Consider the following 17,987-nt stretch of genomic DNA (forward strand, 5'->3'; position numbering starts at 1 on the left):
CGAGAAGAAGACCAAGGTTGACTACTATTTGGCAACAAGAAGCCACCTCTATTCAAATTCCGAACTACGATTTCAATTTCATGAAGAAGGATATCATTTCAAGACTGGCTCAACTTCGCGACTGAGGAGTCATCCGCAACTCAATTTAACAGGGAGTTATTCCTAATTGCAATATCAGAGTCAATTTTCAACTCCACAATGGAGGATATTAGACTCAAGGAGCCCTTCATACCAAACGAAAATTTGTGTCATTTTATCTTTGTCCTATTTTTCGTTACACGAAAAGGACAAAGAGGGGCAGTTGTAGACACTCATTTTCGTCCGGATTTTTTTAATATATATAATAATATAGTATAGTTTTTGAAAGAATTTTATTTTTTTTGGAAACATATAGTTTTTTAAAAAAAATTCGATTTTTGAAAAGATATATAATATATAGTTTTGAAAATATTTTTGAAAACATATATAATATATAGTTTTGAAAACATATATAATATATAGTTTTGAAAACATTTTTGAAATATATATAATATATAGTTTTGAAAACATTTTGAAAACATATATAATATATAGTTTTGAAAACATATATAATATATATTTTTGAAAACATTTTTCAAAATATATATAATATATAGTCAAAACATTTTGAAAATATATATAATATATAATTTTAAAACGTTTTTGGAAAATATATAATGTATAGTTTAGAAAACATGTTGGAAAACTATATATAATATTTGGGTTTTGAAAATGTTAGTTTTAAAATATATTATAGTATACCTTTTTTATTATTTATTTTTCCCTTATTTTTATTTTATTTTTGTTTTTGTTTTTTTAGGGTTCAATAAAGTCCAAAATAAGGCCTAACCGAAGATGGCATGTTCCAACCCAACAACCTGAGCCCAACTGCCTGACCCAGCAGTGGCTAGGGTTACATATCTTAGCAAGGGCGCCGCATAGGAGGGTTTTGAGGGGCCCGTGAGGACCACGTGCCGATAGTCTTGCAAAGCAACCAGCCGAGATTTTGGTAGAGAAAATTGGGGCAGCCCGGGACTGAACCATCTTGAAATTTTAGCCAGCAACGTTCACATCCCGAGTAAATCGGGAACGGGGAGAGTGACTCCCGTAGCAATCGGCAATCCCCCAACGGGGGGCTATATAAGTCCCACATCGGACACAACAAATGACACAAGAAAAAAACGAAGATCAAGCAAACAGAGGTTAAGCAAACCAAGCAACCAATCAACCCAAAACACACAAAAAATCATTCGAATGTAGCAAAAAAAATAAAAACATCGAAGCCTTCGCCGAAAGCCACCGGGAGAGTGTAAGGACCACATCGGGAAACCATTGGTCACCAGAAAAAGAATCTTGTCGAAAACCAATGTGAAGGTCGAAGCTTTGGGATCTAGATCTACTCCGATCTATACTTTCTTTTGATTTTTTGAGGGTAGATTCGAGTTTACGGAAACGAGGGGCATTTTTTGGTTGAGTTTGGTTTTTCGGCCACAGGTGGTGGTGGTCAGAGCGACAATCGGTGGTCACCAGGAAGTGGCCGGCCATCGGGGCCGGTTAAGGAGAGGGATAGTGTTTTAAGGGTTTTTTTTTGGTTTGGTGTTAAAATGAAATTATTTTTGGGTTTGGGGATATTTATAATCAAGGGACCACTGTGAAATTAGTTGATAGTTAAATTATTTTCGCAGTCCCTTAACTTTTGAAGTGTAATTCAGTCACCTATTTCAATTTTACCTCCGAATTTTCAATTAATTCATCATTCATCATATTTATTATATTTCGCGATTTAGTCCCCTAATATTTTTTTTTTTTGCAGCTCATTTTCTAGTATTAATTAAATCCATAAATTTCAATTTAGTTCAATTTGATCCTTTAATTTTATTTATTTATTTATTTACTTTTATGATTTAGTATTTTATTAACATTTTTTACTTTCTTTTAACATTCTTTATTTTGTTTCTTATTTTTATTTCTTTCAAAATTTAACATTTTTTATATTCGTTTTTTTATATTATTTTTTTTACTTTTTTCTTTTTTCTTTTAATATTGTTCTATTTTACTTTTTTTAAACCTTTTTTGTTTTTATATATATTTATTTCACAATTGAATAATTCTTTTGACTTTTTAGGAATAATTTTAATTAATCAAAGGTAAGTAATTCGGATTAAATTTATAAATTTTAGTTTAAATTTTAATTCTTGCAATTGAGACAACCAATAAATTAAAATGGTGCCGAAAAGACAGTTCAAGAGTGCTATTCTTTCCTTGACTGTAACCGACTCCAGAATCCGACATTTCTGGTAAACCGCAGATCAGTAAGATAATGTCTGATCAAGCTAAATATTTTTTTAAATGATCTATGACGACTCTAACGTTTTTATTCAAGTCGAAGCCCAATTCCGATCTCACCCGAAAGACGGTTGCGACATATTCATATTTCTTTCTTTTATGATTCAGAGATGACTTCTTTGTTTAAATCGGATTGCAAACTAGCTCTTGGTTAAACAACTGCTAGTTGTATTGGGTTTGGAAATTAAAACTTATTATTTGGGAAATTTTTCATCACAAGAATACATCAATTTACACTGAACTGCAGTTTTACACTAGTAACCCTTTTTCCACGACACTGGCAATATATATGAATTTAACTGTCAACTCTCAAATATGGAATGTGACCAAATCACAGTCAATTAAGTCCTAGTTGTCTTCTTAAAACTTACCTCAGTTTACAACAAGAAAACTCAACCCAACCACAGTTTTAATCCCAATTTATTTGGAGCCAGTAACATAAACAAAATTTTATGTCCAAGCAAGCTTCGTTTACATCAATACTCAAGATTCTATCATTGCTTAAAATTTACCTCCAATTCTGTCTCGCCCCACGCTCCGTACATCCTTTCTTCCTCGTTCCAAGTACACGTCGCGTTGGTGTTCTTTTGGTGGAGGGGCACCCCTGATTGGTGACCTACTCCTTTCTCTCACATCACGTGCCCTGTCACGGAGGGGAAGCTGTGGTGGTGGAAGTGGAGGTGGAGATGGTGGCCGCCTCTCAAATCCTTTCCTTGAATTGAAGGTATCCCTTCCATGATATCTATGTCCCCAATCCATTTCCATCGACCTATCAAATCTACTTCCCCTGTACTCATTGTCTAGATAATCCAGTCGATCCCTGTCCATGCTATGATAAAAAAACCTACCTTCATATCTATGAGGTGGTGGACCGGCAGCTCTAAAGTCTCGGGGACCACCCCTAGCCCAACCACGAGGAGGAGACCTAAAGCCGCCATTATATTCCTGCACGGTGGAGATAGATCCATGGGAATGCGCCTGGGAGAAGCATGTGAAGGCACGGGACCAGGGTAGCCTCCACGGTGACTTCCCACAGGCACATGGCGAAATATCTTGCAATTGTTGCAGAACTCTCTCGTCGCAAAGTTTAAGTTTCCACATCTGCAACAAGGTAATTGCTAAGATAAAAACTAAAATATAATATGCAGGAAGAAACAATAAAAAAATATTTCAACAATAAACTAAAATTATAAAATCCGGTATGGTTTTGAATTTCGAAGGACAAGAACCAGAAAGAGAGCATCTCAACTGATTAAAGAAAATGGGGAAACAAGGCACCAACAAGATGCAAAGCAAGAACCGTCGAAGTATTAAGACGATGAAAATTTGAAACAAAACTCATTACATACTTACAAAGAATCTGGACATATCCAATCTCCTCCCCTAGGTCGTACATTAGGGTTATTTCTAGTCAGTCCTTCACCTCCAACAGGTCCAGGACCATATCCAGTCCCATCAGAATCTCTTCTGCTGCGTTGCCTGCCACCAACTGGTCCTCGAATATAAGGAGGTGAAGAGCCTCGATATCTGCCAGGATCCCTCCCATTACGAAAATCATGGCTTCGTGGAGGACCACCTGAGCAATCAAAATTAGAACCATATCGATAGTCTGCATCCCTACGACGTATAGGAGAACTTGAACCTGCACGAATTCTATATCCTGGAACAGAAAAAGGCAACAGCCCTATAGGTAAGCAAATCTAATTTAAAATACAGGGAATATTTTGGAAAACAATGTGTTTATCAGCAGGGAGACTAATAGGCAAACAATTGTTCAAAGGACCAGTATATAAAGTTTGTGAGGATGATTACCACTGATCAAGATCTCCTCATCATGGATACGGAATGAAAAATCCAGAACAGAAAGGAATACTTGTTTCAAAATTTATTTGCCTTTGTACTTTCAGACCAGAAAGCATTTTACCAGCACACAATGCAGAGGCAAAGAGTATATCAAAACCATGAGTATTACCACTACCCAATATAGCAGCTGAGTCATCAGGATGAGAAAAGTTAACTTTCCTATATTCAAGCACCAAATGTCTATCTTGTAAAACTTACATGTTTAACAATATATCTGCAACCTAATATCTGAACTATGAAGCCCAAGATCTTAAATCTGGATCAACCTCATTTGATGCAGCATAGGTAGAAAGGAGGAAAAGGAGAGCATCCACACAGCAGCGCGCGGAGAATAGAATGAGCATATGTATAAAACATGATGGTCCAACATAAAAATCATTAACCCCCAAAATTTACACCTAAAACCTTGACACAAATTGCCTTAATAAAGAGAAGTGGTCCGAGCAACAATGCAGAACTAAAGGATTGAAACCACCAAAGATATCCACCCATGAGGAAATAGAAATTAACCATAAGCCAACAGCCACCAAATTTTCTGAAAAGCCCATCTCAGCATACTGTTTAAAAAGGGTCTACCACCAGTAGCATTTGTGCACTTCCCTATACCTATATACATAACTTGATGGATAAGAAGTACAAACTAACAGAGCTTCTTCCATCCCCAAAGGAGTAACACGTAAGTCACTGACCAGTTATCATGCTAAATGCTTGAATATCCAATAACTTTGTCCACCAGCTCAACCACCCAATTAAGCACAAAATAATACAGAAACACACAGGACGCCTCATGAAGATAGAATATAACACATGAAGGATATTCCACAATACCCCATTCACTTGACAAAAGATACTAACCACAATAAAGTATTAGTTGAAAACAATCAAAGCGATAACTAACTATCCCTCCCAGAATAAAAACAAATAAAAAACAAGCCAAAAGCCAAGTAGCTTCTGCCCCAAAAGTTTGTTACAAGTTACCGATACACCATTATCGTTATCGAGCACTTCCATCAATTAACAGAACCCACAAAAGTCCAGGAGAGAATGAGCTCCAGTCCCACCAACAATATTAGTTATCATGCTGTCCTCCATTATCATACCCTGATGCCCTCAAACACACTAGTTTTTCCAGCCAAGAGACCAACCTTACCACTGAGCAGACCTAAAGCTAGCCATTATAAACCCCTTGAGGCTGTCAGTAGTCCAATTCTCGTATGATGTTTTACCAAAATCTGGAAAACTTCACCACAAACCTCTTAAACCGGAAATGAAATTAGCATTTCAAATTAGACATGACATTTTATCAAACCCAACCCCATGGAAACTATCTTCAAATTCTTCCCCAATCTGACAAGTGACAATAGCTTCAAAAATGAGATGCAATTTTCTCTTTAGTGAAGCAGCACAAATCTATTCACCATGCCCAACATATATAGATGATATTTACCACAAAACCCTAAACCCTTTGATAAAAAATCCAACAATTAACCCCAACAATGATCCAAGATTGAACCTCACACCAACATGCCTTCATAAAGACCCAAGTTCTTGCAGGCAACACTCACAGCTGTAACACACAACAGAAAATTCATTTGCAACTCGATACTCCACAAGGGAATTAGATCCACATGCTCAAAATGCAACATAGGAAAAAAAAAACAGGTAGAAACCCAACTATTGTGTAACTACTATTACATAGACATTGAACAAAGTCAATGAACTGTAATAGTAGCCAACTAATGTTTATAAAATCTAAGCAAAAACGTAGATAACTGAGAATTTAAAAATCGGCAATAAGACACAGATCCAAATTCCAAATACATATATAGAAACATGGTACCAGGAACTAAACCTGTAAAACAGTGGAGTTTACATGGCATTACATACAAACATACACAAATATCTTTACAAAAGATATATTGATAGAAATTGCAAATACACTACAATTATGATATTTGCCTCACAGCTTAGTTTCCTCTGTCAAGAACATAAATCATATTCTTGTTAGGTGAGCCTAAATTCATTTAGTAGTATATTAACGCCTCAATAGCACAGTTCACATATAAATCTAATGGAAATGCAAATTGGCATTCAATTAAAATCGTAAAAGCTCACCAGTTCCTATAAAGCTCCAACATAATTGCACAGTAAATTGTCAATTTCACCTTTGGTTTCATTCCCTACTTCGTTCTAGGGTTTCAACTCTCAAATCAAGAGTCATTTTACTTTCAATTAAAACACGGACACGGCCTCAGAAGTAATTTTAACTTAACGTTATCAGTAGATGAACAAAGAACACAAAATCAAACAATAAACAATAATTGATTGAACTGAAAAGGAAAAAAAGTACAACGATTCCACGAAAAAAAAACAAGACCAACCTGACTCATCTTTGTATCGAACTGAGCGAGAATACGGCAGCGGAACACGCCGGACTTCTCCAGGCTCGTAATCGCTTCCACCACCACCACGGCCTCGTCCTCCGCCTGCACCGCCATCAGCTCCGCCACTTGCAGAAGGCCCCACAACAAGGCTGCTAATGAGTGGCTGATGATGCAATGTGGTTTGGTCCTTACCTCTAGACCCCATCTTTCTCTCGCTCTATTTCCCTTCCCTAACAGCGACGGCTTAAACTACGGAGACTTTACAGTGGAGGTGGAGTATATAAACCCTAGCGCCACGTATCTGATTTTTCCACCTTGGAATTTGCGTGAGAGGCGAGAGCTTTTACTAAATTTTGCAAACCCCCTTTAATTATTTTGCATCCCCATACTTCTTAAGTTTGCACTCCCCCCCTCTCAAGTTCTGCTTTTATTAAAGATAACCCCTTTTATTTAATCTCTCTATTTTTTTTCTAATTTCTTAATTATATATACTATATTTAAAAGTCCAATTAAATTTGGAATCATTTGTAAATCGAATATCAATTTAATTAATATTCATTACGTTACCTTTATTTAAGGATATAATATATATATAGAAAAATATATAATATATTATTTTAATTATCTTTTTATTCTTTAATATAATTTTTAAATAAAATAAATCTAAAAATAAAATTTAAGTATCAAACACAAGATTAATAAATTTTCATACAAGTTATTTATCTCTCTATCTAAGATTACTTGTTAATATGCCAAAATCAAGTGACTTGATGGTAAAGGAATTATTGTTATTCCTTACGGTCTCGAGTTTGAGCACCAGGAATGTCAGGAGTGTGAGTGTTCAATATCAAATGATTGAGAGTTGTCTTTGAACAGATACTACCTTATACTTACATCAGATTAATAAAAAATTATTTATTAACCAAACCTTGATATACTCTATAAAAGTTTAATTCAATTTGATGTTATCAATTAATGAAATACTAATAAATAAAAATATTAAATTATATTTATTTAAAGATTTAATATATATTATTTTACTGTTATTTTTATTTTTTTCATATATTTAACCTTCAAATAAAATAAACTAAAATTCATAATTTAAGAGTGAAAAAGTGATTTAGTAAATTTAGATAAAAGTTATTTACCATCAAACTAGGATTATTTTATTGAGTGAAGATTCGCCGAGTCACTAGCACTCGCTTCGGAGACTAACGTCAGGGTCTCCTCCTAGGCTCGGATCTACCCCTTCTATATGAACTCTGTTCAACTTTCCTCGACTGCGTTGCTAGGGTCTCTATGAACCCTGACTATCCTTGATCCTCTTAGCCAGAGTTTCTGATGACCTTGCTAGCTCAGTGGCTCTCTTAGTCTGTCCCACGGCCTTATTGGACTGTCTGACCCTCCTGCTCAGGACCCTCTCAACCATCTTAGCCTGGCGGGACAACTCGACAAAGACCATGGGAGGGTCGACTGCAAGGTGCGAAAGAATGTCGAGGTGTGGACCCTCTTTGAATCTACGGCAGCGATGCTCCTTTGTCGAAACCAACTCGGGTGTGTACCTACTTAGCTTGTGAAACTCTCTCTCATACTCTATCATTGAGCGATCCTTTTGAGCTAAATGCAAGAATTGTTTGCTTAGATCATCGATGTGAGCCTCTCCGATGTATTTCTATCTGAACTCGGATAGAAACTGCTCCAAAGATGGTCTATATGGCTCCAGTTTCAACTCTATCTTCTCCCACCATTCAATAACGTCACCCTTGAGCAAGGCAGTGATGCACTTAAGGTTACCCTCGGGGGTAAGGTGCAACTGTCAGAGAGTGTGAAGGGTCACCTTAAGCCACTAATCTACAACTATAGGATCTTCATCCCTTGAACCATGGAAGTCAGTTGTCTTGTATCTGTGGAGCCTCTCTATTGGGGGGACTCTTAGTGCACTACTACGGGTTGGGCTGGAGGTACTGGTGGGGGAGGTGGTACAGCTGAGGCATTAGGTATGTCCCTAATTATCTGCCTTGGCACTGACTAGGATATATCTAAATTGTACGAACGTTGTCTGCTAAAGTGACTCGGGTGTCCTAATTGTTTCTCGAGTATCAAACAAGGTTAGTTTTATGTCATCCTAACTATTATTGTTTATAGTCGTTTTGAGTTTATTAGTATCCTCACTTGTAGTTTTATTTTATGGTGTTTTGGTATTTTTGGGTCCCTCAATTATATCCCTTAAAACCCTTGGTTTATTATCTAAAATTATTCGTGCGTACCAATACTGAGCATTGGGATCGATATTAACCTCTGGTATTGATACTACTGACTTATTGAAGGTTGATAACAAAGGGTTGGTATCAATCTTCTAGTATGAGTATCGATACTACTAGTATGTGATATCGATACTTTCCTGAATATTGATACCAAATTTGGTTTTAATTTTTTGAAACAAATACCTAAGTATCGATACCCCTATTGAGGAGTATCCATACTCTACCCTCAGTATCGATACTCCTATGAGTATCGATACCAAAAATAGCTATTAGAATCTGATAAATTAACTCAGTATCGATACCATCCTATGAGTATTGATACCTTACCTACAGTATCGATACTTCTAGCCCAAAATCCCTTTGTTTTTATCATCTAAAGAACATTATCGGTACTGTTCTTCCAATACTGATACCTGTGCTCAGAAATACCTATTTTTGAGCAAAAAATTAATTCTTTAACTCACCCAAATGTCCTAGTGAGGTTCCCAAACATTATTAAAGTGTTATGTCTGATAATAGAGGTCATAATAAGTCCATAAACACGTTGAAAAACACTAAATGTTAAATTTACCATGAACATGCTTCATAAATCATGCAAGCTAACCAAACAAACCTATTGTCCTTATGTGATATAGCTGAGTTAGAAGTGAGTTACCTTAAGTCGTAATTGCTTGGAGCTCCTTTAACTCAACCAAGGGTGAGCTTTTCTTTTCCCTTGCACTTGGAGATTTCTCCAACTTCTCTCACTATCAAAAATCAACCACAAGTGTTACTAACGTTGTTGGGAAGTATAGAAAAGAGTTTATAATGTTTCTTGATGCTTAAATCTTTCAAAAGTGATTTTGTTTTCCCTTAGGTTGCTAAAACCTCACTAAACCCATGTTTTGGAAAAAAGAGAATAAGGTCTTAAATGATCACTTGAAATAAGGAGATTGTGATTATCAATTCTCTTTCTATACTTGGTATTGAGTTAATCGATTGACTGAATCGGCCAAGAGGGGGTGAATTGGCAATAAAAATTTTGGTGGAAGCTTTTGCAGAAAATTGAAAGAAATTGCACAGCGATTTAGAGTGGTTCGACTTTATCAACCAAAGTCTACGTCCACTACCTTAGCTATCCACACTAAGGATTTTCCAACAAATTCACTAATTTGTTCTTTCTTTTGAGGCCAAAGAGATAACCTTACAACTCCCTCAAGAATATACCCCAATTCTTGAGAACACTCTTTTCTCAAAGAGAAATACAAATTTGCAAACTTACAAGAAAAACCTCACAAGGCAAATATGTTTGCACAATTCTAGAAAAAAGAAAGAACACTCAAGAATAAATACAATTGAGCACAATAAGTGTTCTTGAAAGCAAAATGAATATTGAATGAAAAATAGGCTTGAAATGCTCAAACTTGAGGTTTGATGCTTTCTCTTTGATTCTCTCTTGATTCTAATTGCTTGATGTTTCTTATTATTGATCAATGGCTTCTAAGCTTGCTTAAATACACCTTGAATCACTTCTGAATGTTGGGGATGATTAGAGAAAATAATATAGCCGTTTTAGTGTGAAAATAAATAATAAAATAGTTTAGAGCGTGGGGGGAATCGGTACCCCCTATGGGGAATTGGTTCCCTAAGTGTAAAATTCAAATATTTCGACCGTTATACAAGGGGGGAATCGGTTCCCTCCGAGCATACTGGAATTCTCAGAGCCAAACCATTCAGGGGGAATCGGTACCCCCTTGGGGGGAATCGGTTCCCTCTGAGCAATCTGGAATTTTTGGCTTTGAAATGGTTTGAAATACTTTGTAAAATTATTTTGAAATTGTTTTAAGATTAAAACTTAATTTTACACTTTGAGTAAGGATTGAAAATGATCTTTGAAAGATTTGGAGTAATGTTTTGATATTCGAATAATTCTATCGAATATACTTAGAAAATCATTTGGAAAATCTTAAAATTCATTTAACTTAATTTGTTATATCGAAATATCAAAATGTTTTCAACACTTGGAAACCCACAAAGTTGCTACCTTTTTCTAATTTATTCTTGAAGAAGAAGATGAAGAGAAGAGGTGAAGCTTTTGGGAAAGAAAATGACGAATGAGGGGGAAAAGAGATGCCTGCAACGTGAGATCATCCCACCTAAATTGGATTCAACATTTCAAAATAAAAATTGGTAAATCTCTCTTTTGATCCTTCCAATTTTAGTCTCAAATTAAAAACACTCTTTTTTAACTCATGTTGGGCTCAACCAAGCCCAAATCCATTCAAACTTGAGTCATGGTTTTCTTACAAGCTAACGGGTTTGTTCTAAGGCCTTCTCAAGTTAGCTCAAACTCCTAACCTAGGATTCAGGGTGTTACACACCAACTCAATTGAAACTTATTAAATTATTCTTATTTAATTATAAAATATATTATTTTTATGATATTTTTGTAACCCCTTAGACCTAGCCTATGCGTCTTAACTAGGTCTAGTAAATTACATTAAGACTTTTCTAAAACATTTACAAACCCTTCTAAATCCAAGTAATGGAAATGATCATTTAGAAATAATTAAATAAGTTCAAACCAAGTAATGATAACATAAAGCATCATAACTACGTGTGAAATACCAAATAACCAGTATTGTAGAAATTCATACATTAGTAGTAAAACATAATACATCATAAAATAAGTATAACAAAATATAGGCACATATCATGTAATACCCAAATGTTAGGCCAGTGACTTTATTGAAAAGATTTAAATTTTGAGGATTTAATTAATAAATGATAAAGTATAAGAAATTAAATTAGAAATTATTTGGTTAAGACTAATTTCTAAGAATGAAATAATGAAAGGGGTATTTTGGTCCTTTAAGGGGGAATGAATTATGGTATTAAAGTAAAGAAAAGGGGAAAATAGAGAGTGTTAATACCTTGGCTATTTTCTTCTCCTTTCCCGTTTTTCACGTGGCCTTCTCCATGAATAAGGTAAGCTTCATCAAACAAGTTTTTCCTTTAGATTATGGTTTGTTTTTTCAACCTTAAGTGATATGTAAGCTTAAGGAAGGGTTAAATAAGATTAAAACTAGGAGATTGATGAAATATTTTGGATTTAAGAAAATGAGTTTTTGAATGATATGTTAGAATATGAGTTTTTATTGATGTTTATGAGTATATTTGAATCATCAAAGAAGTAAATAAGAGATTATAAGCATTGGATGAGATTAAAAACATGTTAGGAAAAGTGGTATGATTCTTAGATGGAAATGTTCTTAGTAGATTTTAGATGTTTTAAGAAGCTAAATGAAGGAAAGTTAGTAGGGATAAGTAAAGAAGAGTTTAACAGTATTGTTAAGGGTAAACATAAGGAAATTTGACCAAATTTGGGTAAAAATTGGACTGAAAAATGGAAAATCTGGGTAAGGGTATCGGTACTGATAGAACAGTACCGATACTATAGGTTTAAGTGGGTAGAAATATAATGAACAGTATCGGAACTAATGTAATTTGTATCGATGATAGGGTATTGATACCATAGATTTTATAATGCCAAAATGATATCGATATCGAAAGGGAGTATTGATACCATAGTATAGAAGTATCGGTACTAGAAGGAAAGTATCGATACCATGTATCTAGAATGTAAAAATGGTATCGATACTGAAAGGGAGTATCGGTACCATAGTATGGTAAGGGTACCGATACTATTGAGCCAGGAATTTTAAGATGGGTTGAGATTGTTATAGAAAATTTAATAATAGTACTTTTGAGTATTGTTAAAGTATAAAAGTTAGAGAATATACTAACAATTGGTATGGTATGTGTCTTTAATAGATGTTTGAGTAGATCGAAATCAAACTCCCGAGTCAAGCAAGAAAAATGGAAAAAACAAAGTTGCCGAGTAGTTGGACATCACTATAGCATATCAAGTGAGTGCATACAATGTAATTATATGGGTTGAGGGAGACTCACAATAAGTCCACCTCAAATGTTTAAATTAATTTATGTTTTACTTTATATTATATATGTTTATAATGGGTGTGGAACTGATATTATGAATGATTTTTAGAGTAAGAACTATTTTAAATAAAAAAATTAATTGCCTAGTTGTGCATTTGACAAAAATGTGTCAACTATGCCAGTTAGATGAAAGGTTAAATACTTTTGAGTAAAAGATTAATTGTCTAGATGTGCATTTGACAGAAAGGTGTTAATTATGTCAGTTAGATGAAAGGTTAAATACCTTTGAGTAAAAGATTAATTGCCTAGTTGTGCATTTGACAGAAAGGTGTCAATTATGCCAGTTAGATGAAAGGCTAAATGCCTTTGAGTTAAAGATTAAATGTCTAGCTGTGCATTTGACAGAAAGGTGTCAATTATGCCAGTTAGATGAAAGGCTAAATGCCTTTGAGTTAAACATTAAATGCCTAGTTGTGCATTTGGCAGAAATGTGTCAATCATGCAAGTTAGATGAAAGGTTAAATGCCTTTGGGTAAGAGACTAAATGCTTAACAGTGCATTTTGACATAAATGGTGTCATTGATTGATTTTAATAAAAGGATTGTAAATGAATCCCATAAAGTAGACAATTTATCGTGGTTTTGATAGTCCTGACACACTTATGAATAAATTGTAATTCTTTTACAAGTTGTGCATCACTAAGTAAATACTTAACGTGTGTTGATTTCACGCGTAGGTAACAATCAAAGATTTGTCGAGTAAGGAGTGCAGCCTTAACAACTTTCATCAATTAAAGGTTGACTCGTCAGTAACATTGGGACAATCTTATTCATTTTGAAAACTTAGTTGGCATGTAATTGAACTTAAGAAAATATTTTGTAATGTATTTACAGTGATAGTTATAGTAATATGCTTCTATGAATGTTATATTAAAATTTGAAAGAAAATTTTACGGGTTTTGAAATGACAAAATGTTTTAAAAAGTGAAGTTACATATGTATCTCATGTACGGAAAGGTATACATGAGATGGGTGTTACATTTATTGGTATCAGAGCTACAGATTTAGCTGATTCTTGGCTGAAACCGAGTTCATTTGAAATAAGAAAAAGGGATTACATGCCACTAAGATTGTCAAGGTTACTGATATGGTATCATTAGAGTGTAATTGATAACCCTCTTTACTAAATGTAATGTTATTACTATGCATATTCTAATAGATTTCAGAATCCTCAAACTCGCGTAGAGTGGGGGAACAAGAGATAAGAGAATAAACTGGTAGCGAAAGTTATGAGGTTAATAGTGAACTATCGGTTTCATGTGAAAATGCTAGTGCGCCTGTATCAAGGGATACGAGTACCAGAGTTTGGAGCTTTTATGCAAGCACTCGACACTATACTGACCCGTTTTCAACCTCCTCCGCCTCCACTGCTCCTCTAGTACCAAGTACGTTGATCCCAAAAGGGCTGAAGAGTTTAGGAGCTCCTGAATTTCATGGAGAAGAGGAGGAAAGCCCTACGGAGGATGATTTATGGTTGAATGATGTAATGATAATTCTTGAAAGTCTTTACTGCTCAGATTCAGAGAATTTGGGTGGAGTTGTATCGTTGCTAAAGGAATTAGCTCGAGTGTGGTGGTCAAATACTACAACGTATGCACCACCTGAACAATTGACATGGCAGTTCTTCTAGGATGAATTTAACAATAAGTATATTGGTGAGCAGTTCAGACGAGCGATGCTGATAAAGTTTCTTAATTTGAAACAAGACGACTGAGCAATACATGAGTACGAGGCTGAGTATAATAAGTTGAGTTGTTTTGCTACTGAGGTGGTTCCCAATGACAAGGCCCATCGTAATTAGTTTATTGAGGGGTTGAGGCCAAAGTTGAAAGAAATGATGTTGGCTTTGAGTTTTCCTAGCTTGCAAGAAGTTATAAATCAAGCCAAAGCTATCGAAAGAGCTCAAGCGGAGACATTAGTAGCGGAACAGAATTTGCAGACGGGGAAAAGGGTTGAAACGCCTTCAAATCCTCATTATGTTAAGAGAGGCAAGGGCTCGAGTTCAAGATATACTGAAGATAGGGTTTTGTTGTAGCTTTACATAAAACTAAACAGTCTCAGTCGGTTGCTGCTAGCTCGGGTAGAGCAGTTGGAGAAAGAAATGTATGTCAGACATATGGTAGAGCACATCGGGGAATATGCAGACTTCTTAGTGGAGCTTGTTTCTAATGTGGCGAGAATGGTCACTTTCCCTGAAACTGTCCAAAAAGATCTGGGGACAATTCGGAGCAATCTGAAAGATTTGTGGCAGCCTCTAATAGAAGAAGATGAAGGATTAGATCCAGGCGACAAGCTGAATCAATGTAGCGACAAGAAACTCGAGGAGTCGCCAAAATTTATAACATTAAGACCAATGAAGATCGAGATGACCCGAAGATCATAACAGGTACATCTCATCTTTTTGATGAGCCTGTATTTGTATTAGTTGACCCTGATTCTACATATTCTTACATTAGTACAAAGTTGGTTAGAGCTAGAGGAATTCCTTTAGAACCAATCTTTAGTGAAATGATACCGGTAAATCATATGGGTCATAGTACGAGAGTACAACGGTGTGTAGAAAATGCCCAATAAAAATCCAAGGGATTTTGTTTCCGGCAAACTTAATGGAGTTGCCTTTCGATGAGTTTAAAATTATTTTGGGTATGGACAGGTTGTCTCCACATCATGGATGGGTTGATTGTTGGCAGAAGTGATTATTTCTGAAAGATGTGGAAGGCTCAGAAATTGTAGTGATCGACGAAAAAGTGAAATCACCATCCAATGTGATATCAACCATGACTATAAAGAAAATGATGTCAAAGGGGTGTATAGATTTTCTAGCTAATGTGGTAGATACTCGAGTTCCATAGGTGAGATTAAACGATATTCCAATAGTTAAGGAATTTCCAGAGGTTTTTCTGGAGGAATTACCAGGGTTACCTCCAGATCGTGAAGTGGAATTCAGAATTGTGGTTTACCTGGGTATCGAACCTATTTCTATGGCCCCGTATCGAATGGCTCCAACAAAGTTAAGAGAATTAAAAGCCCATTTGCAAGAGTTACTCGAGAAGGGATTTATCAGACCCAGTGTTTCTCCTTGGGGAGCACCGGTACTATTTGTAAAAAAGAATGATGGGTCTATGCGGTCATGTATTGACTATCGTTAGTTGAATAAAGTAACGATAAAGAAAAATATTCTCTTCCGATGATTGATTATCTGTTTGATCAAATGAAAGGTGTAGCGGTGTTTTCTAAGATAGACCTGAGGTCGGGGTACCACCAATTAAATATAAAAAATGAGGATATTTCCAATACATCTTTTCGGACTCGGTACGGACAGTATGAGTTCGTAATAATGCCATTTCGACTAACTAATGCTCTTGAAGCATTTATGGACTTGATGAACCGAGTATTCCAACCTTACTTGGATCAATTTGTTTTGGTATTCATAAACGATATTTTGGTGTATTCCGAGTTAAGAAAGGACCATGTTGACCATCTTCGGGTGGTTCTTCAGATACTTCGAGAGAAGAAGTTGTATGCCAAATTGTACAAGTACGAATTTTGGTTATCTGAGATTTCTTTCCTTGGTCACGTAGTCTCCGCAGAAGGCATAAGAGTAGATCCTAAAACGATTCAAGTCATAGTAGATTGGCAACCCCCAAAGAATATTTCTGAGGTTAGAAGTTTCTTGGGGCTTACTGGTTATTATAGATGGTTCGTGAAAAATTTCTCAATGTTAGCTTTACCGCTAACTAAGTTGTTACAGAAAGATGTGCCTTTTGTTTGGTCAGAGAAATGGTAAGAAAGTTTTGAATTGCTAAAGAAAACAGTAACAGAGGCCCCAGTGCTTGTGCATCCTGAGTCAGGTAAAGATTATGTTGTTTTCAATGATGCATCCGATAATGGACTGGAATGTGTGCTGATGCAAGAAGGGAAAGTTGTGGCTTATGCCTCAAAACAGCTGAAGAATCATGAGAGAAATTACCCGACGCATGACTTAGAATTGGTAGCGGTAGTGTTTGCTTTGAAAATTTAGTGCCATTATCTGTACAGTGAGCGTTGCCATGTTTATACGGATCACAAGAGTCTCAAGTACTTGTTGACTCAAAAAGATATGAATTTGAGACAGAGAAGATGGATTGAGCTTTTAAAAGATTATGATTTGATTATTGATTATCATCTTGGAAAGGCTAATGTGGTAGCAGATACGCTCAGTCGAAAGACTTTTGCAGCTTTACGGGTTTTGGACGTACATATGTCTCTAAAGGAAGACGGTGCCTTGATTGCTGAACTTAAATTAAAGCCAATGCTTTTGGATTGGGTAAAAGAGCTGCAAGGTCAAGATGAGAATTGTTTAGCGATGATGGCTCAAGTAGAAAGAGAAGAAACCAAAGACTTCAAAATGAAGGCTAATAGATGTTTATATTATCAGGGAAGACTTTGCATTCCCAATAATGATGAATTGAAGAAAGATATTCTTACAGAGGCATATTGTAGCCCTTGACGATGCATCTAGGCAGGAATAAAATGTACCAGGATTTGAAGAGTCGTTATTGGTGGCCTGGTATGAAAAGACCTGTATCGGAGTTTGTTGCAAAATGTTTGACATGTCAGCAAGTGAAAGTTGAACATCATGTGCCTTCCGAATTGCTACAACCGATATCCATTCCTGAGTGGAAGTGGGAGCAGATTACAATGGATTTTGTTTCGGTGCTACCTTTGACACCAGGTAAAAAGGACTCGATATAGGTAATTGTAGACAGATTGACCAAGACTGCTCATTTTATTCCAGTTCGAGTAGATTACTCGATGGATAAGTATGCGGAGTTGTATATAAAAGAGATAGTTGGACTGCATGGAGTGTCTATATCAATAGTGTCAAATCGAGACCCAAGGTTTACTTCAAAATTCTGGAAGTCATTACATGAGGTGTTGGGTACTCGATTGAATTTCAGCACAGCTTTTCATCCGAAGACTGATGGGTAGTCCGAACGAACTATATAGATATTGGAGGATATGCTAAGGGCATGTGTGATTGAGTTTAAAGGATCATGGGAAAGGTATTTGCCTTTGGCTGAATTTGCTTATAACAACAGTTACCAATCGAGTATTAAGATGGCCCCGTATGA

At 35.7% G+C, this 17,987-nt stretch overlaps 1 pseudogene; it reads right to left on the reverse strand.

Moving 5' to 3' along the window:
• Nucleotides 1-2,685: 2,685 nt before the first annotated feature.
• Nucleotides 2,686-6,935, reverse strand: LOC120149348 (annotated as a pseudogene).
• Nucleotides 6,936-17,987: the final 11,052 nt, after the last annotated feature.

Source organism: Hibiscus syriacus, unplaced genomic scaffold (genome assembly GCF_006381635.1).
Source record: "Hibiscus syriacus cultivar Baekdansim isolate YM2019G1 unplaced genomic scaffold, ASM638163v2 tig00111002_pilon, whole genome shotgun sequence".
Lineage (NCBI taxonomy): Eukaryota > Viridiplantae > Streptophyta > Magnoliopsida > Malvales > Malvaceae > Hibiscus > Hibiscus syriacus.